The 23,360-nt window shown below is 38.5% G+C and overlaps 1 long non-coding RNA gene across 1 annotated transcript in view; it reads left to right on the plus strand.

Annotated features, from left to right (window-relative positions):
• The first annotated feature begins 3,079 nt into the window (after positions 1 to 3,079).
• Positions 3,080 to 23,360, plus strand: part of LOC103134896 (uncharacterized) — a 55,500-nt gene continuing 35,219 nt past the window's right edge. Inside the window, exon 1 of the long non-coding RNA XR_001661558.1 lies at positions 3,080 to 3,469. This is a non-coding gene — a long non-coding RNA (uncharacterized LOC103134896). The remainder of the gene's footprint in view (positions 3,470 to 23,360) is intronic.

Below are 23,360 nucleotides of genomic sequence, written 5' to 3' on the forward strand. Positions count from 1 at the left end.
TGTCTGCATTCAATAAGTTCAAAATTAAATAATACTGAACATATTTTGAAACTTATTAATACCTCTTGGGTTTGGGGATTTTTGATTATTTTTTATTATTATTTTTATTTTTTGCAGACAAAATCATTCTTTTGTGGAGTTAATTTAGACATATTTTTAAGAAATGTTGCTATATTTATGCTTACGTATGACTGAAAGTGTGATTTTTTTTGTTACTATCCATATAAACACAGACTAAAGCTTTACATCAAGTAAGACCGAGGCAGCAGTGCAGTAGAAGTCAGAAATACTGCCACCTGCAGGTGGGAGTTAGCAGTGACTTAAACTATTAGCTAATGTCCATTTTTTCAGGAAATTTGCAATAAACTCAAAAAAGTGCAGGAATCTGTTTATTTTGTGTGAATTTCGGCAGACGACACATCTATTATCTTGAAGGTATTTACGGTATTTATATTAATATTTTTGAAAGTCTTCTTGCACTGCCTTCTAAAGGATACCAGCATAATACATCAGTCTTGTTCTGATTTATCCCACCATTGTTTCCTCAACTTTTTTCAAATTCAAAGTCCAGCCAACCAATGGAAGAAACTCACTTCATCCATTTGTATCTAGGATCTCTTTCTTCTTTTAGTTGGTCCAAAAAAGTGTCTGACGTGCAGAAAGTCTATTTGAATTTGATTTCAACCTTTTGGTTGTCAATAGTAGCAATTTTGCCAAGCAGTTCAACAACAATACCTTCTTTATTTTGAGTGTAGTGACTTTATATCACTATCTTTATATTGTTAGGTGTTAAAAAGCACTTCCACAACTGAAGTGAGCAAATCTTTTTCTTTCTTTTCCAAATATGCAATTACAAATTTTAAATTTTAAGAACAAAACAAAACACAAAACTAAAGCTCAGCATCACTGTTTAAAAAAAAAAAAAAAACAAGAGAGAGAAGAAACCAATGAAAATGTGGGTGTTTACATATTTTATCATTTTATAGTACATGTCTAAAAGTTAAAAAGTGCTTGAGACAAGATGGTGGACAACTGTCCTTCAGTATAGTCTAAAAAGGGTTTCCATACGCAGCCACACATACCAGTCTCAGAGTGGATGAGGCATGTGGGATCTATTCCAAAATAAGCTTTATCCACCCAAAAACAGTGGGCGACTTATTCTAATAAGTCACCCACTGAAATCCTACTGAAATCCACAGGTTAGAATATTACACAACTTGTTTTTGTTTTTAATATGTTTACTTGAGATCAGTGTTAATTTTTGTGATTCCAGCCAGACATTCTTACCCTATAAAAATGTCTGAACCTGGAGTTTGTTTCGGTTTCTTCTTTACATATTTAGTGAATTTCAGATTTCTGTCCTCTCTGTCTGTCCTTCTTCTTGAACTGTCCTCTCTCTTATGTCGGCCTCATAATCTCCTCCGGACGGTGGATCTGCACCGATGTTTACAACCTGAGCTGCTGTGCTCGCTGGGCCGAATAAACACAGCCCTCCCACAAGCCTGGTGCCACTTCTCTCCATGGCTGGCATCGTTTAACATTATGATATTTTCCCGGTGTTTGCCCACGGATGATGAGGCTCTCATTGCTATGCATGTGCCAGATGAATCATAAACCTATACCATATGCCGTTGCAATTTGCTGATGGGCCCAAGCTGTTTTGGTGGATATAAAATCCAGGGATTATGGAGGCTTGATCCTCTGTGAATGAGGGGAGACACGGATGGGGAGCTGGAGAGAGTGGAGGAGGGAAAGGTGCTAAGGGACACGCCTTCTTCCCGCTCTCCCATTGGTCCACAGGTCAGTGACAGTAGGAAAGGTGGAGGACAGGGCTAAAGCGTGATGCCTCCCAAAGCGTCTAATCTACCAAAAGGCTGTGAGGTATTAGCTCAACCTGGTGGCTGCTGAAAACAAACAATTTCCCGTGCACACAGGCAACAACATGTTTGTCACCTTTTCCCCAGAGTCATATGGCGCCAATTGAAGTATCTGTCAAAAACAAAAGGACAAAAGCCTTCAGGGAATTACTGCTGTTGTTTTCCCTCAGAAATTGAGAGTATTACACAGATCCAATCAGCTTCTCTGTTAGTGCTAAAAGCAAAGCTTGTTTGCGAACAAAAGGTGAGGAGGATGATAATTTTTGATTGTTAACTAAAAGCGAGAATTAAAAGCTCAGATTGCATTAGTCTAAATGTGCTCAGCTTTAGGTAGGATGGAGTCATCGCAGAACAAATGAAATTTTCCTTAAAAGCTTAAAGCTGAAGGTGATGAAGCACATTTGCAGTAGTTATAGTCAATATCCTTAATTTTAAAAATCAAACACACATTTGTTGACCAGTGTACTGTCATAATTTCATCAAAACACAAGACCAATAGGCTTTATGGGGGCCTTATGGGGACAAAAGCCTGATCTTTATATTGTGAACACTTTTGTTTGAGGTTAGGGGTAAAGTTTAAAGGGCAAGCATACATTGAGTTAATAATCATGGTGGACTGTCCTATGCTTTATAGGATGGGAATTAATAAATTGGCTACTTCGTAACACTCATTTTCAAAAATGTATAAGAATCAAATAGTTAAAACCAGATATTTACATACAGTGTATAAAAAATATACAGAATATTTTCTTACTGTCTGGCATTAAATCTGATTTAAACCACTCATGTTTTAGGCTGTAGTGGTTTTCAGTTTTGGTCCTCAGGATTCTCTGTCCATCCTTTAGAAACACCTGAAACATGGAGGATTTCGAATTGAAATCCTCTGACAGTACCTAAAATTATGTTTTAAATTTTATTTATTTATGTATTTACTAATATATTTATTTTATTCAAAAATGTAAAATGTCTATTTGTGTCTCTGAACTATTTGGTGACCTGGGTAATTTTACATTTTCTAATAACAGGTTAAACTTCTTAAAATCACACGGTAACGTAATCTAATGTAACACCTGTAGAAGCGAGAAGTCGACCTTGTTCAAACCGGATTGGCTGACAAAGTCACGTGACTTGATTCGTGACGTCCACCAATGCGCGCGAAACGTTAAGTTCCGCGTTGCTTTGCTAGCTGGCTTTTCCAAGAAGTTAAACAGAACAATCACGGATTTGCATGACAGCATCGGTAAACAATGAAAAATGGACAACCGACCCTCCGTCTTTTAACCGACAAGGTCACTTCTACCTTCTCTGTTTGACTGCATTTTTTCGAGAAACATTTTAACTTTAAAACTTTAAGCTGGTTTTCTGCTCGGTGCAGCTCAGATCATTAGCAGCGGATGTGACACCTGTTGATAATAAAGCAGGACTACAACTAATCAGCTCCACATTCTCAGCGCTTTTTCTGCCCTCTACGACATTTTGGGGTTAAATATGATCTGTAAAACCCTGAAGTTTGATGCTTGATGCACTCCAAGACCGTGGTGACAGCGAATGTTTTGGGAATTACTAATATTCACAAGAACTAGTTAGCAATGGTGAGTTTGGCATGTTATGTTTGTCTTAATGTTATGAGCTGAAATTTTAATGAATGTTTACATCAGAAATAGTTTTGTTGAAGTTAGTTTAATGCAAATATTCAAACGTACAGCAACATGTCTTAAAAAGCTGCTAGAAATGCATCTTTTGGAAGAATCTATTTTTTTTTGTGCCAAAAATCAGATATTTTGAGATTAATCTCAGAATTTTTTTAAGAAAAACAGAGAAATTTAGCGAGCTCCAAAAGTTGAAAATTTGCTAGAAATTACTCAGAAACTTCCATATTTTTTTTCCAGAAAAATTCTGAGATTAATCTCAAAAATTGAATTTTTTTCTAGTAAATTTTCGACATGTCAAGCGGAGAAATATACTTTTTTTGGGGGGTGTGGGGGGATTTTACTTTGGTTTCTTAGTTTCTGTCAAGTTATGTAGTTTTCTAGATTTCTAGCAGAGTTCATATTTATAACCTCACATTTTTGAGACCAAATCAACAACTTTCAGTTTCTGCATTAAGTTGGACGAAGTTCTGACCCATCTGCTCAATGTTATTTTGGACACATTTACTGTAATAGACTGTGATTACAGAGGGACACATTGAGAAGCTAAAAAGGCTGTAAATTATTTACTTGTCACAATACACTAAAGGATTTTGTTTAAAAAAGTCTGCCATAGTGATTATCCTCATTATCATTTGCTTCATTTGTAAAAAGGTTTAAAAAACTGTTTATTGATATTCTGCATTTTTGCTGAGAAAGTCAATTGACAAAATGGGATGCTGGGAATTTAAAGATTAACAAACAAACTGTAAACAATGGGCTTAAATTATTTTTCAGCTTTTGAATAATAGTATCCAGCTCGTGGAGGAAGAATTATTGTCCCTCTGCTGACAGAGGGCGGAGGCTTATGGATTAGGTTCAACAGCAGCATCTGAGTATTTTTAATGGATAAAAATTCTTGAGTCCAACTTTGTGTTTTACTTGACCGCACTTCGAGAGGTCACCTGAACTTAAACCTGCGATACTTTTAAAGGTTTAATATATCTTCTCTTAAGTAATTGCACAGCAGACCGAGGATCACCAGTGGAGAAAGACCTCGCTGAGCGCCATAACTCAAACTAACAGCATGTAGAAGCGATTAGCTCGTACTTTTTAATTGAGTGGGTTCAGAGAAGCTCTACCTTGCAAGTTTTATGATCTCGGAGGGTCTCTTAAAGGCTCGGCCGCCGTAATTTGATAATCATTTTCATTTGGTAGAATGCTGGCGATCAATCTGATGGATGAATCCATCAGTCCTCGTAACGCACTCATATAGGCTGCAGAGTTTGAGTGCAAGTCGTGAATTGTCTCTTTATGAAACACATTCCAAGTAAAAGTTGATGAGTGAGCTATCGCAGCAGGGAAATACGGCCGCACTTGATATTAATTAATATAAGACCTCATTGCGAGAGTTCCTTGGTTTGTGACAATAAATGTCCCACATTTGCATGAAAATGGACTCCAAAATTTAAATGGCAAAACTAAAGTGCCGCTCTATGTGGTGCGGTTTGGCAGGAAGTTTTGAAATAATTTATTCATGAGGCTGGCAGGATATCGGGTTTTGACCATCTGAGGTATCGACGGAAAAGTTGCTTTCTTTCAGTCCAACTCTTTCTTTCACTTTGAAAATTAGATGCATTCCAGTCCTTAGTTATAATCCATATAGACAAATTTAATTTGACGGTCCATGTTCAACTGCAAAGCAGGTGAATATTACCAAATATGTCAGAATGTTGATCCCAGCCTTATCAGGTAGAGACATCCAGAATAATCCATCTCTAAACCCCTAAACCAGCTCATCCTCCTTTTGTTTTACTTCAATTGTTCAACACTTTCTGACCATGCAAATAACTGAGATTAACCCTCATGATTATCCTGTTTTTCATTAAACTCCACAAATCAGTCGGATTTCAGTTAAGTGGTGTTAATGCAATATGGTGAAACAAGCAAATAATGGATTTCTAAAGAATTTTTGTGGCTTCATTCAAAAGGAAGGTCAAAAGCAATTAGCATAATCTGGGTTTATACATTTTTGGTTGGATTCCTTTCATCATTTTAAGATAAGGTAATGGTGAAAATAGCATTTTCCTTTTTTTTTTTTTAAAGCAACTAAAATGTAAAACTGTAATTGAGACAAAAGCTTTTTTCCCTCACCGTTTCCCAGCTTGCCTTCATACACCCGTTGTAAGTAGTTGGTTTATTATTCTGAGATCAGTGGAGTGGAATATTCAGTGTCCTGCTGTGTCATGACCGGGTCATTACTCTCTTTGGTTACCATCTTGATTTATTAACACTTTTTAATAGAAGCATCTACAGAAAATCTAGGAATGAAGTACTTGCAGTGCCCTCAAGTGGCCAGATGAATATTAAGCTAATACATGGGGAAGTAAGCCTTCAGTTACAGCATCAAGGATCCTGAGGTGAGTGAAACATCTGTGTAGCATCAGATTAAGTTATTTTATTCTCTCATTCAGATCTAGACCGTGTCATGTGGTTGCTAGTCTGTATTGTACCAGGTTTAAAGAGTAGGTATGCAATGTGCATTATTATAGCATCATGTTTTCCATCATTATTAAAGCAAACAGAAGGTCATTTCCCATCAATAGATAAATGTATTCAACTTATAGGTTAGGTTGTTTTCTAAATCTTTCAGTGTGAGTTTATCCTGTTGGAACAAAGGCACATTTATTTTAAGGCTTTGAACAAATTTCTATGAGGGATGCCAAAACGTTGCATGCTGGTGCCATCACTTGGATATGTTTCTGAAAATCAGCAGCAGCGTTAAAGAGCAACAGATACAACCTTAGAGAGAGCTTATCCTCTGATTGCTCCAGTTCATCCTCATTGACGTCTCTTAAATCCTCTTCGGACTATTGGTTCGGACAGCCTCGATCATCTCATCCTCCTTAACGGATGAATGAGTGATGCTGAGATGAAGTGAGAGTGGCCCCTGGGGGCCTGTGTGGCTCTGCGGTAAAGAAATTCATCTTTAGCTGTGGATTCCTCTGACGTTTTCTCACCTGAGGAGACCCACAGGCACACGTTGACCTCCGCCCTGCACCTCCTCTCGCTTAGCAACCAAACCTTCATCCTTCCAAGGAAATGAATACAGTCACTGATACCAAGGCTTCACTCCAGCCCTGGATTCAATCCGACACCAGCAGCATCACCGTGTCCCGTCTTCTTATTGAAGCAACAATAAAGTCAGATTGACAGCATCCTAACAGCAGCAGACGTCAAAATATATATATATAATTTTTTATCCAACTGTGAAACAACTTTGTAGCCTTGAATCTGGGTTATATTTAGTCTGTTTCCTGTTCAGAAGGATCAGAGTGATGCAAGTCGAAAGGAATCCATACATCTGTTGAAAAACATATTAGCAAAGAATCTTTTTTGCTGATTTTACCTTCCATAACTTTTTTTGTTATGTAGCGAAACTCTCTTTTGGGAAACAAGATTCAACTTGTGGCATGGAAAGTTTAATCATATTTTTATAGATGCACTGATCAGGTTTCTGCTGGTCGCTATTGATTTCTGGTTTTCTGTAAGGTCTGGCAATTTTCTGTTTTGCATAACCACTACAACACATTTCATCATCTTCTTAAAATGATGGCCAAGAAATCTTTAGCCAAGAGATTTATTTATTTATTCATTTGTTTTGCCAAAATCACTTTTGGCAAAAATTACTTGGGCCATTATTTTAGGAATGTTACTGTCAATTAAAAAAAAAAAACCTTTTTATAACAAACACTGACCAGGAGAGGGGAAAACGGTTACATTTTTGATTTATTAAAGATCTTAAGGATGAATCAACAATTTTTATCCTAAGTATAAGAAGCAATTGTTAATATTTAGATCAAGATGCTTTTCGTTGCTATCAAAAAAATTACACTTCAGCGACAGAAAATGAGGGAAAAGTATTAGTTACTAGTCAACATAAAATTGATTTTTAAAAGCTACTCAGAGATAATAAAAAAAATAGATATATAAGCTAATTTTGCTTTTGAAACTTATTCAGTTGGTAAGAGGGAGAATTGTGTTTGAGAAACTGAATATTCAGAATAATGCCTGAACCAACTAAAATGTGGCTTTTTTCAGTCTATTTCTCTCTCTGTACTTTAAAAAGGATCTTTCAGCCTGATTTTGTTTTAAAAACTCAAGTTTAGGAGAGTAAAAATAAAATTAAGCTGTTTCAGAAAGATCTTTGATAGTAATTTTATGTCCGTCTAATTTACAAAGCAGCTTCACAAACATGACTCTTTACCAAACCAAAACCCAAAAACTGAGAAACACACCGAAACATCAGTTAGGTTTACCGACACTCCCTCATTTAAATGCTTCACTAGCATGCAGTTTATACATGGATATGATATAAAGCAATGAAAGCTGATTTATTGAATTCTCCACAAACTGACCCAGAGGGGATGTTAAAGCGGGGAATCCTTGGAGGAGCCTAAGTCTTGATCGCATTACGAAGCCGTCTGTCTCATCAGAGCGGGCGTCCAGCGCACATCAGAGGCGTCTCTTGGGGAATTATCTGCGACGGCATTGTGCCATAAGAACACATATGTGTTTTCATTCGAAGTGTCTGTCCTTTATAATCCTCCATATTTCATTTCTCTGGAAATAATACTGTAATCTCTAATAGCAGGACTTAAGTTGTGCAGTTAAAGTCGAGGCTCAGTTGCTCTCAAGTCACCCTTGTTTTCATGACGGACAGACAAAAGGCCAGTTGGGAATTTGTTGGGATATTCCACAGCTTAACTCCAGTGTTCCTCTTGCATCAAGCTTTGAAAGATCTTTAAAGCCAGGGCAGCTATTCAGCTCATCCTGTCTGCACTTTGTTACTACTAATACCACAATGCTTAGAAAACATAAATGAAATGTCTTCTGACACTTAAATAAGATTAGAAAATGTGGAGCATGTTTGTTTATATGAAAACAAACTTGTGGCTGCCTTTGTTTAGGCACATCTAATGTGACCTTATTGTGCAGCAGCTGGGATAGAAATACTGAAATCCCCTTGGGTAGAATTACCAGTAGATCTGTTTCATTCGCAGTAGTCTTGTAACAGTTTCAGTAAGTATCTTTATGTAAACGGCACATTACTGATGAAAGGATCACCACACAATTATTTTATTTTATTTTTTTTTTTTTTTTTTAGGACGGAGCATAATTTGAAGGAATTGTATAACAGATTAGAAAAGGGCAGTGTGTATATGTATTTATTTCTATATATTTTATTCTAATGCTACACGTTAATTTAAAGGATATAACGTACATTTCTTTTATTCTATGGCCCTGTTGTAAACATTCCCCAACCAGCTCTAGAATGAAATCAGTAACTAAATTAGCTTTGCACAGTTGGTGCTAACAAGCTACTGCTAGCTAAAGCTAGCTTTATTTTAGCTTTCTCCTTGAGGACAACTCTAGCATATTTCCTGAGATGGTTTACAACATTATCATTAACAATAACTATTAGTGCAATTCAGATTCATTATTTAAGAAGGTTCATTATACAGAAGGGCTTTTGTTTTGAAAGATTAGATTAAGCATGAATTGGTAGGTAAGTGTGCTGTGTGTAATCCATATGTAGTGCAAAAAACATTCAGAGTCGTTTCCGGAGTAGATTTAATGCTTTGACCTGCATGTAATCTTCTGACTTTATCTGCGGTGGTCGTGTTTTTGACTGGTTACCGGCAACAAACCTTCATGATAAACAAAACAATCAAAATGTATGTTCATGCCTCTTAAGACCAGTAAGGTTTTTATTGTTTTACTCCAAACCAATTTCATAAAAACACAAAAACAACCAGAGTCCAGCTTGTTTTTTTGAGATTATCGCCCCGTGTTCTGGTGCACTAATCTTCAACAAGCATACCTGCCGACTTATAGCAGAAGATCAACGTATTCTAATGTACGATGGCAGAGTTCATGTTAAAGGAACATTTCAATGTGATGATTAACAATGACATCAAAAACAAGAACCAAAATGTTTAATACAGGAACCCCATAAAATCTGTGTTATTCTCAAATCCATTTTATATTTTTCTGAATTCCACTTTCACTGGTCTAACCATTTGTTTTAAATTATGGATCGAGTGAAAAATAAATCGACACATTTACTGACGGTTTCCCAATTTTCTCTTTATAGTAAAGCACTGCGGTTCAACAGAACGGTTCTGTTCAGTATATGTTCAATTTCTATGCAAAACAGAGGATCCCAAGTATTTCACGCTTAATGCTTTAAAACTGTCACAACAGTCTGGAAAACAAACTTCTTTTTAAAAGCTACACAGTTTTAAAGAAAAGCTGTTCTACTGACTCATAAGAAACACCAGCCCTAAGCTTTGAGTGAGTTTTAAAGGTTTTTTACTAATTAGGTAATGACAAGCACAGGGGGCAGCAGCACCAAAATATTTTAGAAACTAGAATTTGTTTTTTCCCTACTTGCCAAAATCAGTGGATTCTCTTGGGAGCCTTATTTGTAGATCCTTGGAAATCAAGTAACCTTGATCCTGGGAGAGAGTAGAGAGTGAGATTAGTGACGGGAGTCTTTAATCCTGGACACCTCTTTGCAAATAAAGGTTAAAGGTGATAAGCAAGTAGCCAACTAATGGAGAGTACAGCTCTATTGTGATTCTGTTTCAGCCAATACTCCCTGCCAAGACAGACTCTTAATCTTTGTAAAATAAAGCAGTAAAAGTCATTTAAATGATGTCTTTACCAGAAGGCATCAGAAGTATGGTACAAACATTGACACAACGTTATGTATCTCTCGCTGAGTTAAATTTACAGCTGGTGTTGTGCAAGTTAAAAAAAAAGTAGTGAATACACTGCATGTATAATCAATGAACTAAGTACTTAAAAAGGACACAAGGTGCTTCAGTCAAGTCTGTAAAGTTCCTGGTAGATGACTCCTGTCTCATGTCGTCAAGACTGTGCACATTAATTACGCAGCTCACTATGAGGCTCTTTAACACAGCCGCATTAACGCAGCATGTCATTAATAAGAGAAGGAGAGTGACATGTGAAGGTCTCACATTGAGACTAATTGAAAAGGCATCAATCATCTGCAGCCATTTCTCTTGGCTCAGCACCTGCTGCTGCGTAGATGAGGTCACGCTTTGAACAGGATCAAGACAACTTAATCTAGACAGATTAACACAGCAGAATGCGCTATGCTCATCATGTCTTCCTGCTTTTCTACAAACTGTTTTATTTTCTAAAACTCAGTCCCGTTTTAGAGAACAACTGATCCACAACAATAACGCAACTCCAATCCACTCAGGTTTGGAGTTAGGAGAGGAATGACAAACATTTACCGTGGAGTAAATGTTCGGAAACAGTTCCAAAAAACGAGAACTAAAGCTCGCCACTTAGAGCGAACTTTTCTTTTTTTCTGTCCCTGAACTTTTATTTGATTTTTTAGCCTCTTGCCCCACAGCACCGTCCCTCTGTGGCTGCAGCTCAGCAGATGCTGGGAATAGCAAATGAACACAACTTAGCCGTCACATATGCTGCACAATCAAGAGAGAGTTTTGCAGTGATTTATTCATAGCGGTGAATAATGTAAACACGCTTTTTTTAGCGGGTGGGGTCTGTTTGGGGTGTGTGCGTTTCAGTTCAGCTTATGACGAACTGATGTTGGCGTCACAAGGAATATCAGTCATGTTAAGTATAGATGTTTGCACAGATGGAGGCAACACTCACTCCATTCAGCTGCAGAGGTCTTGTGTTTTTAATGCGCTTTCCAACTTCTGGAACAGGACTTGAGTCAGTTCTGATCCAATCACGGTCGGGTTTAATTATACTCCAAAGACAAAGCTCTGTCTTCAAACACAGAGGAACAAAGAACATGCGATACCGACAGGAAATATTAAATTTGTGCGTTAGTAGCATTAAAGAGAAAAAATGCATGTTCTGTCACTGTAATCAGGTTGCTGAACTGTTCACAAAATGCTCTTCAAACTAATCTTTATAAGTTCACATTGTTGTCTGGACGGGGGAAATGCTCAACTCTTAAATATATTGTCATTAAAATGAGGCAGGCTTTCTTAAAATCTGCTAAAAAAATCTCTTTAAAATATATTGTTTTTACCCTACAAAGGAATTCAGACTAAGTATATGAAAAAGAAGTTTCTATTACTTTTATTATTGCAATGGCTTTTAAGTACGTCAGTCACCCTGTGGCACGTCAGGTGACTTTAACAGCTTGTTGCCACGGAGACTAAATAGGTACTGATGGAGTAACATGAGGTAGGGTTAATGTATAAATGTGCTTAATTGAAACTCTTGAATTTTGGAAAAACACGTTTTTTGATAAGTTTTGGCCCTGGTAGGAGGTAGGAGGAGGGATTTATTTATTTTTTTTGCCATATTGAAATTACTTCATTTCACAAAACTACAATGGTACCATTATTATTATTATTATTTTTATTTATTTATTTTTTTTGCGTCAGACGAGTCACGTGATCAACAACCGGATGTTGCCACTGGTGAAAACCACTAAGAAGACAATGACAGGAAGTAGTCAGATTCTGTTTTTAATGTCTTATTGCATGAATAAACTTATTCACATGTTTTAATTGAGCTTCTTGGAAATACTGCAACGGAAAAATTGTGTGTTTTTTTTTTTTTTAAACATTAGCAGAATAGTGACCGTTTTGCATACATTGTAATTGAAACCCAGCTATTGTTAACCAAAGAGTCAAAGTGACCCCTTATATTAATCTGATGGAAGACACTGAAAAACACACCTGTGCTTCCTTTTATAAAATTGATACATATGGACTGATTACATAAATCACGTTATTTACAGACAGAAAACGTCAAGTTAAAGCATGTGCTAATAGATTAACTAGGAGTTTTGGATTTTACTGCTAGTTGTGTACTTCTTGAAAGTTTAGTCGTGTAGTGCATTTCAAACGAGCCTGCTCATGCTGTGTGTGGTTGTGTCTCCATCCCACTGGGTGTTGGATTTCCTCCTTTATAATCCTGAATAATAGATCCGCCGCCTCTGATGGAGGCAGTCGAGACTGAAGGAGTTAATTATCTGCCCCCATCCAGTGAAGTAGATTGTGATGGTGAATTAGAAACCTAAAATGACCGGTTTGATTGTAATGACGGCTCTTTGTAAGAATCATTTCATCTGCTTACATTACTTTGGAAGACGTGATTAATGAAGCGCAGCATCCTTCCCGCTTTCCCCCCTGCTTTACTGATCCCTTGACATTTACTTTAGTTTGGGCTAATGTATTAATTCCAAAGATAATTATTCAATATATTTTTGTCACTGTTAATATAGCTCAGTGTCACCCCTGCTGCTCGGTGCTGAGAGCTTCTATATGATTTTTCCAGATGGGGAACAGGCTCCTGCAGAAGTCTTGTTTCCTTGAAGAAAGCCATATGTGTGGAGATAATCAGACAGGAGAAAGAAGCTCTCAGGTAATGTGCATCTGATGCTTGTCTCTGGCATCTAAAGGAAATCAGAGGTGGGGGATAATCAAGTGTAGTGCCTGAATAGTGAGAATTTTAGGCAAGCATTAGATTTCCTTTTTCTCCTGACATTGGCAGGATTTTGTCTACAAGCTATGGAGCAACCGCGAAAAACACGACAGCAAAAAAGCTCAATTTTCTGAACATAAGATGGTTTTACTGGTCAGGGGCTAAACCTGCTGTGTCTTTTATCAAGTAATTCATTGTATCCTTCTGCATTATTCCCCTTAAAGTATCTGTCTGAGTCCTGAGCGGTTTAACACGATCCATATGCCATTCCTACTTTTCCCTTGGTCCTGTAGTCGTCTGTAGTCTGCCACTTTCCCACAAACGTTTCCACAAGCAACAGGTGTTAAATTTTTGGCAAATGTTTCAGCTTCCCTCTGTTCAAGGACATCATAAAGATGCATGGAACCTAAAATGCATTTAAGGGCTCCTAAAACATTGGCTTGCTTCTCAGAGTTGTGAACATTCAGGCTAGTGAAATGAAACACAGATTTTGAATGCAGTTGTGTGAAAAATTATTTGGCCCCTGAAAAGGTCGACTGTTTAGCTTTTTTTGTTGTTGTTGTCTCACTTTAGTGTTTCAGATTAAACACATTTTTAAACCAAAGGTAATCTGAGCAAACGCAAAATGCAGTTTTTAAAGGATTTTCTTGATTAAACGGGGTGAACTATCCAGACTAACCTTTGCCTGTGTGGAAATATTCCCTCCAGTCATTAATTAACTTTGGTGGACCACATTTTTGGTTCAGTTTCACTTACGACATCCAGAAATGACTTTTGCTACAACTATAGAATCATATGGTATAAACGGAGCCTGTCTTACAACATGAAGTGCACTAAAAGGTGTCAAAAAGCAACACATCAGGCCCTGATCTCAAGAAATTCAAGAACAGATGAGGGGGGGAGTCGCATCTGTCAGGAAAGGTTTACAAAGCTTTGACAGATCCACAAATGGAGAAAAGATGGTGAATCTTCCCAGGAGAGGCTGGAATACCAATATTACTCATTGACCTCTCATCCAGACGAGAACAGATGCATCTCTTCAGCCCTCAGTCAGAATTCATGAGAGATTGGACAAAAACAAAGCAGGTTCATCGCTCCTAGAACTAACACAGCACTTCAGAAAAATACCAGCAGTCAAACATGGTGGTGGTAGTTTGATGATCAGGGGCGCCTTTGCTTCTTCTGTACATCAGTTTGTGATGTAAAGCCTAAGTACAGTTGAGTTAAGCAGCAGGATGGGGATCCTAAGCTCTGCAGCAGGGTTTTAGAGTGGCAGAGAAAATCAAATAGACCTAAATTGAGTTACAATATCCAAAGACCCTCCAGTGTGCCTGAATTAAAACAATTCTGCAAAGAGGAGTTGGACCAAGACTATCTACAGCGACGTCAGAAACTCATTCCCGGTTATCACAAATATTGGAACTAGACGTGAACGCCGCCTCAGAAAACCCTCTTTGTGTTAGAAACAAAGATTAGAAACGCGCCGTCCTCCATGTGTGTCAGTTTACACACAAAAAAAAGCCAGCAGGAGAGGAACGAAGCCCGAAGAAGAGCCAGTCTCAGTGGTGAGCTTGTCATTCAACCTGCAAACATCACAGCAACGCACTCAGCAGCGGAGCTGTGTGTCTGAGGCCATCTTGCAGATGTCTTTGTTTTGTTCTCTCTCTGCAGCCTGAGCTGACCACTGTTTGTTTGATAGATACCAGGAGACATGGGGGGGTCGCCTGTGATATTTCAGCAGCTGTTTCCTTTATGCAGCTGCACCGCTGCAGACAGGACACTTCAAATCATGCTCACTGCTGCCACCACTGAGAGTGTGTCTGTGTGTGAGGGACAGTCCAATGGGATCTTGTGCCTGACGTCACACTGAGCCACAACAGAGAGTTGAGGGGTATCCTACATCTATCACTGTGAATATGATCAGCACAGAGGAAATCGGTTCACTGCAGAGTCTGCAGGTCCTGTTGAGAGAGCTGGACTGTGTTTACATCGTGTGTGCTTGTTTTTCCATTTTGCAGCTTCTTTTTTAAACGTTGTGGGTAAAAACGAGACCGTCTGTATTTTGATTATAATTTGAAACTGGGAGGTGGCTTTAACAGCGTGTGTTTTAAAAATGTCAAGCTCTACCGTCCATATTTGATCTTTCAGGACATTTAATCCAACAGGAAGATGTGAGCAATTCTCTTGTTTTCCAGAGTTTAGTTTGACGGCTCGTATTTCAGTTCTTTTCATAATTTTACCCCACAAACTCATTTGCACATCTGCTTTAATGTTGTTGATGAACATGCATTTATGCAGTCTTTTCTTTCCAGCTTCATACATTCAGGTTATTTTTATTAAATAAGAAGCATCTTTAATTTTTTGAAAATGAGCTATGTTTATTCAGTCACACATACTGCTGAGAACAAAAGGTTTTAAATGTGGAAGTAGGAAAGGGCACCAATATTATTAAAATAGTGATGAGAAGAAACCATATTTTTAATTTTTGAAAAAAAAAATCTGCATCTTTAGTCCTTAAATTTATTAATCAAATATTAAGCCGTTAGAATGTATTAAATGTATGTTAAACAGTAAGTTGGCCTTTTTTATGTTAATCAGATCTTAACATTTTTCTTGGCAGGACGATTTAATCTTTAATGTTTTTTTGTTTGTTTTTCCGACATTTTCATCGCGTTTTGTAACTTGAGTCCGTTGAGGCTAACATACCCTTGCTAGCTGGCTAGTCATCTCTTTTGCATCCATCATGAGTAAATACAAATTTATCGCCACTTGACTGGACGAAGTTCATACATTTCTGTGACATAGGTTTAAATGCTTGTAATAGTCTTGAAGATCTTAAATTCTCAAATTTGAGTTGGTTAAACCCTAAATCAACCATTAGCAGATTTTTGGATGGCTAATTAATGTTAACTGTTAACAAGTTTGAAGGATAATGATTGCTTACAGTGGCAACCTCTGAAGCCACATTTCAAGCACAAAGACTTCTCCATCTTTGATTTTCTCATTTATTTTTCAGTGGAAGCTGAAACCGCCCTGGTGTACCCATGAAAAATAGAGATTTCACCCTTGTCCAGTTGCGGGAAAAAGATCCAATGAAGCAGAAAGGCACGTCAACTTTTAGGAGAGGGGAAAATGCACACAGTGTGTCCTTTGAGCCGGTGTCGCCCTGCTGGGTTGAGTTTGACATTCAGACCATGCGACAAGGCTCGACCCAGGGTGGACAGCCCCCCTGCAATATTAACTCTCATTTGGAGAGCAGCTGTGGCTATGAGCATGAAACATTGAAGGAAACAGCTGCCATGGATCCAGTGCCATCGCGCCACCTCTTGCACTGTCTATTAAAGCGTCTTCCCTACTGTTTCCTGAAGCCCAAATGGGGGGAAAAAACACAAACTCTCTCTTATTCCTCATGAAATTTCCCTTCTGACTGCAGTCACTGGGTGACTTTCTGTGTCTGTGTGAGGATTCAGTGGAGATGTCACCAACATGTGTCTGAGGAAACTGCTGCCAAGGCTTCTCTGTCCACAAGACTGGCTGGTTTGTGTGTTCAAAAGGGAAATCACATAAAGTGTGGCTGGACAAAAAGTAAGACTAAACAAGAGGATGTCTGTGATATACTCAGACTCCACAATGTTTTGAAATTAAGAGAAGAAGCATTACAGTGAAATGGAACAACATACTGCTTTAAAAAAATCCTATTTGTAGATGTTTATTCATTTTCCCCTGTGGGTTTAAATAACGCACACTAAAGCCATAAATTAAAATTAAGCTATTTATTAAGAAGGAAGCTTGTTGGGAAAAGCTGAATTATACAAATGTTTCCTTTTTTCTCTGAGCGCTGCAGTATGATCATTTTTCCTCTTGCGGTGTTGACAGAATTCATTTTTTCATCACAAACAGCAGAATAAATTTGTAGGTTTTGCTTTATATTAAGGTCAAAATTCTTCTGTTATGAAAGATGATCAGGCTGAAAGAATCTGCGAGTTTATTGGGCAACTGCTCTTCATTCTTTTGCCTTCATAAATGAACATGGATGGTAAAAACAGCCTGGTAAGGAAGCAAGACTGAAGATGGTCTCATGACTGTCAGGACATGCTAACAACTCAACACCCTGCAGCAGAGACGATGGGCCACAGCAACATGTCCTTTAAGACGGTATTCATTTCTGGAAAGCACTGCTAATCCACCTCATTTGTTTTTGCTGCTCCCTTTAAATCTCTGTCGGGTCACATGTTTAGAAAACCGAACAGAGAGACGTTGAAGTCAAGGTTATGATCGGTGCCCATTAGGCCGTCGCTGTCTGTCTGGCTACACTGCAGTGACACTGTGATGTCAGTGTTGAATAGGCTGCGTTCTTGTTAGTCCTCGGGGAAACACCATGCATATTGTGATACCGGGAACAGACAATGCAACATTTTGAATATCCCCAGCTTTAGATCTGAGCATTCCTGTCATCCTTGCAAGTGGACCAGATCACTCTTGGCACATCACACACAGCAGGAATATACCTTAAGATTATCTTAGGAGTCGTCTCCATAATTGGGGTGGCTTTAAGATTGTCAGGAGGAGAATATTGAGGCAGAAATCTGCATAAAAATCTTACCGTGTGAACTGGGTGTTGTAGAACTTCCTGTCCACCTAAGCCGACCGTCTGGGGAAGGAGAGCATTGGTGGAAGCAGCCAAGAGACCCATGGTAACTGAACTCCACATATTTGTTCTCTGTGAACTGTGGCTTTAGGAAAGCTGAGGTTGAAATTTGAGGTTGACACAGAAAAGATGTTCCAGAGCTAGGAAACCGTCTGCAAAGCTCACTAGATGTTCTTTTGTTCTGGTTCCGTTTTGTACGTCTCACCCAGGAATTGCTGGATTCTGATGCCTGTTTTTTTCTGAAACAGTCTGAGGGTCATAGTAGCTCTGCTTCCACTTTCCTGTTGCACCTTCATAGACCTGCTGCGTTTAAAAGACTTGCCATGTAAAAAACCCTCCTTGGAGACCCATGCTAATTCAGTTTAGCTTTCAGGAAAGGGGACGGGGGTCAGAGCCTTAAAGGTCGTCTCTGATTTTAAGTGACAGGTTGAAAGTAAGAGTACAGGCGTCTGAACCTGGAGCTCCGCTGGGACCTGGACCCCCTGGTGTTCTGCTAGTAGCTGTACAAGCTCCTGTCATCCATGCAGTGTGTCGGCGGTTGAATAAAAGGCAAATGGCTCTGAATAATTGATCAGTCAGGTCGCACTGTCTGTGGATTAGAACCGTGTGAACTTATGTGTATAGCTGAAATAAAAAAACAGCGGCTCAGTCACAGCGTAATGTCACGTACAATAAGAAGTCGGCCTGCAGAGCTAACGCTGCCACCATCAGTGTAAATGAGGCCCTGACTCCTCGCCAGATATGTGCACAATTAAGCTGTTATTAATTATTCAAGAGTGGAAATAATTGATCAGCGAGGTTGAAGTGGCTGTGAATTGTAATGGCATGGGCAGTGCCACTTTCACAGGGGGCAATTAGCAACAGTGGTAATTACACTCACAGGCAATTTGTATTACCAGTGTCTTTTAATGCTGCATGTGTACTCTGGTGTCTGCATGGAGTCGGGCTTCAGCACCAAAGACTTCCTGTCCAGATTAAAGAGAACTGAGGTCACTTTTTTAAATCTGGCTACCGCAGTTGTGTAGTGATTCAACTGAAAATATTTATTGCTGAAAATAAAATGAACAATTGGAAACAATCATGGAGCCATTTCTTTGTTTAGATCATTGTGAAATTTCTCAGGTCTGTCAGGCTTGTTGGTGGCTTTTCATATGGTTGATCATGCATGGTCGACTCGCTGACTGCTTGGAAAGTGGATCAGGAGCTCCGTTGTATTTGTTCAGTGGATCATGTCATAGTTAAGCTGAAAGTTTTAAGTCGGGACTGACTCGTCGTCCCTTGACTATGGTGTGCCACAGGAGTGGCGATTTGCTTTGCATGTGCTTCATACACGTGACCCCACACAGATTTTTAAGGCTAGTTAAAAGTAATGTCATCTGATGAGTTATTAATTTTTTGAATAACTACCCAATTTTATTTTTTTTTTCCCCATTTGTGTTAAATGCAGGTCTATATCCTAAAAATCATGTGAATTTATCTCATTTTATGTAGGACCTGAGCTACGCCAGTGATGTCATGATGTTGGTTTGAGTGTTTTTGTGGATCAGTCGTCATATTTTCAGACATCTGGTTAGAGGATGCCAGATTCAGAGTGTCTAAGCCCAGTCTTTGGTCACAGCCTTATAGCCATATCTGTAAAAAGACAATAAATACTACCTGGATGGGGGTGAATGACGTCAGGTCCCATGTGGAGTCTCTGGTTTTCCCAGTCCAGGATTCATGCATGGGTCCGTAAAGTAATGAGTTGTCCTGGTATCAAAGCTGCACCAGACCAGCACATTACTAGCGTCATGTTTGACTTTAGAAACAGTGTTCCTTTTCTGAATTGCAGTTAGTTTTTACACCACCCAAACACCTCCCAAAAAGTTGTATTATTGTCTCTTTAGTCAAGAGAATGTTTACCACAGACCTTTGGGGTTATTAAGATGTTTTTTTTGGCAAAAGTGAAACAGGCCTCTGTGTTTTTTTTCTGCAAGAAGCACTGTCTCTGCTTTGCATATATTTTGAGCAATGCATGTATGAGGACCAACTTAAATCCCAAGAAATAGGAAGTGATGCACCATCCTCACTGTATTATTGAAGGTGGTGAGGTAGGGAGTATGGAAGATGTTCTGAGTTAATGCACTGAAGATTGGGGTGAACCGTTGTTTATTATGTTGTATGTGAGAAAGATCTCAGTCTGTACACATGAGTTCATAAAAGCAGGTGTTTGCTGTCAGTTTCAACACGTTTGTCCAAGTAAGTGGCTGAAGCTTCCAAATCTCTCCAATCTGCAGGTCTGTGCATGGACCCATCAGTCCTAACAGTCTGAACCACAGGCTTGGAGGTTTTCAGTTTTTGCCTGTCAATTGGAAAGAGATGAAGCAGATTAAACCTGGAGGTTCCTCTCCTAAAGACAGACAGGCTAGGGGAGGTGGATGTCAGGAGAGGCCATCAGTCATGCATGGAGTCTGCTGTGTGGCTCTGGATATGATGAAAACCAAACAACTGCTGGCTCCCTCACACATACAGTCAATTATCAGTGAAAAGGGACAACACACTCTTTCTACTGTATCCCTTTCGATTCCTTCCTTCCCTTCCGTTTCCGTCTCTCATGTCACCATCAATCCTCCCCCCACCCTTTCGGTTCCTCTTTTCACCCTTTCTGTCTCTGCTATCTCTCATCGCTGTTTCAGCACATTAATTGACTCATTATTCCGATTCATATTCAGGGCGGGGGAAGGGCTCGTTGATTAACGAAGGCAGATGCCCAGTCTCTGCAGAGGAGCTCTGGATCTCTGTTGTTTGCCCCACACATTTTAGTCATTAGAACAACTGGAGTCTGCTGGGTTGGTGGTAGATAAGGACATGCATACTCTGAACATCACTTAGAGAGCTGGAAGATGTTTTAGNAGTTTGGCATGTTATGTTTGTCTTAATGTTATGAGCTGAAATTTTAATGAATGTTTACATCAGAAATAGTTTTGTTGAAGTTAGTTTAATGCAAATATTCAAACGTACAGCAACATGTCTTAAAAAGCTGCTAGAAATGCATCTTTTGGAATATTTTTGCCAAAAATCAGATATTTTGAGATTAATCTCAGAATTTTTTTAAGAAAAACAGAGAAATTTAGCGAGCTCCAAAAGTTGAAAATTTGCTAGAAATTACTCAGAAACTTCCATATTTTTTTTCCAGAAAAATTCTGAGATTAATCTCAAAAATTGAATTTTTTTCTAGTAAATTTTCGACATGTCAAGCGGAGAAATATACTTTTTTTGGGGGGTGTGGGGGGATTTTACTTTGGTTTCTTAGTTTCTGTCAAGTTATGTAGTTTTCTAGATTTCTAGCAGAGTTCATATTTATAACCTCACATTTTTGAGACCAAATCAACAACTTTCAGTTTCTGCATTAAGTTGGACGAAGTTCTGACCCATCTGCTCAATGTTATTTTGGACACATTTACTGTAATAGACTGTGATTACAGAGGGACACATTGAGAAGCTAAAAAGGCTGTAAATTATTTACTTGTCACAATACACTAAAGGATTTTGTTTAAAAAAGTCTGCCATAGTGATTATCCTCATTATCATTTGCTTCATTTGTAAAAAGGTTTAAAAAACTGTTTATTGATATTCTGCATTTTTGCTGAGAAAGTCAATTGACAAAATGGGATGCTGGGAATTTAAAGATTAACAAACAAACTGTAAACAATGGGCTTAAATTATTTTTCAGCTTTTGAATAATAGTATCCAGCTCGTGGAGGAAGAATTATTGTCCCTCTGCTGACAGAGGGCGGAGGCTTATGGATTAGGTTCAACAGCAGCATCTGAGTATTTTTAATGGATAAAAATTCTTGAGTCCAACTTTGTGTTTTACTTGACCGCACTTCGAGAGGTCACCTGAACTTAAACCTGCGATACTTTTAAAGGTTTAATATATCTTCTCTTAAGTAATTGCACAGCAGACCGAGGATCACCAGTGGAGAAAGACCTCGCTGAGCGCCATAACTCAAACTAACAGCATGTAGAAGCGATTAGCTCGTACTTTTTAATTGAGTGGGTTCAGAGAAGCTCTACCTTGCAAGTTTTATGATCTCGGAGGGTCTCTTAAAGGCTCGGCCGCCGTAATTTGATAATCATTTTCATTTGGTAGAATGCTGGCGATCAATCTGATGGATGAATCCATCAGTCCTCGTAACGCACTCATATAGGCTGCAGAGTTTGAGTGCAAGTCGTGAATTGTCTCTTTATGAAACACATTCCAAGTAAAAGTTGATGAGTGAGCTATCGCAGCAGGGAAATACGGCCGCACTTGATATTAATTAATATAAGACCTCATTGCGAGAGTTCCTTGGTTTGTGACAATAAATGTCCCACATTTGCATGAAAATGGACTCCAAAATTTAAATGGCAAAACTAAAGTGCCGCTCTATGTGGTGCGGTTTGGCAGGAAGTTTTGAAATAATTTATTCATGAGGCTGGCAGGATATCGGGTTTTGACCATCTGAGGTATCGACGGAAAAGTTGCTTTCTTTCAGTCCAACTCTTGCTTTTCACTTTGAAAATTAGATGCATTCCAGTCCTTAGTTATAATCCATATAGACAAATTTAATTCGACGGTCCATGTTCAACTGCAAAGCAGGTGAATATTACCAAATATGTCAGAATGTTGATCCCAGCCTTATCAGGTAGAGACATCCAGAATAATCCATCTCTAAACCCCTAAACCAGCTCATCCTCCTTTTGTTTTACTTCAATTGTTCAACACTTTCTGACCATGCAAATAACTGAGATTAACCCTCATGATTATCCTGTTTTTCATTAAACTCCACAAATCAGTCGGATTTCAGTTAAGTGGTGTTAATGCAATATGGTGAAACAAGCAAATAATGGATTTCTAAAGAATTTTTGTGGCTTCATTCAAAAGGAAGGTCAAAAGCAATTAGCATAATCTGGGTTTATACATTTTTGGTTGGATTCCTTTCATCATTTTAAGATAAGGTAATGGTGAAAATAGCATTTTCCTTTTTTTTTTTTTAAAGCAACTAAAATGTAAAACTGTAATTGAGACAAAAGCTTTTTTCCCTCACCATTTCCCAGCTTGCCTTCATACACCCGTTGTAAGTAGTTGGTTTATTATTCTGAGATCAGTGGAGTGGAATATTCAGTGTCCTGCTGTGTCATGACCGGGTCATTACTCTCTTTGGTTACCATCTTGATTTATTAACACTTTTTAATAGAAGCATCTACAGAAAATCTAGGAATGAAGTACTTGCAGTGCCCTCAAGTGGCCAGATGAATATTAAGCTAATACATGGGGAAGTAAGCCTTCAGTTACAGCATCAAGGATCCTGAGGTGAGTGAAACATCTGTGTAGCATCAGATTAAGTTATTTTATTCTCTCATTCAGATCTAGACCGTGTCATGTGGTTGCTAGTCTGTATTGTACCAGGTTTAAAGAGTAGGTATGCAATGTGCATTATTATAGCATCATGTTTTCCATCATTATTAAAGCAAACAGAAGGTCATTTCCCATCAATAGATAAATGTATTCAACTTATAGGTTAGGTTGTTTTCTAAATCTTTCAGTGTGAGTTTATCCTGTTGGAACAAAGGCACATTTATTTTAAGGCTTTGAACAAATTTCTATGAGGGATGCCAAAACGTTGCATGCTGGTGCCATCACTTGGATATGTTTCTGAAAATCAGCAGCAGCGT

This window comes from Poecilia formosa, unplaced genomic scaffold (genome assembly GCF_000485575.1).
Source record: "Poecilia formosa unplaced genomic scaffold, Poecilia_formosa-5.1.2 Scaffold20, whole genome shotgun sequence".
Classification (NCBI taxonomy): domain Eukaryota; kingdom Metazoa; phylum Chordata; class Actinopteri; order Cyprinodontiformes; family Poeciliidae; genus Poecilia; species Poecilia formosa.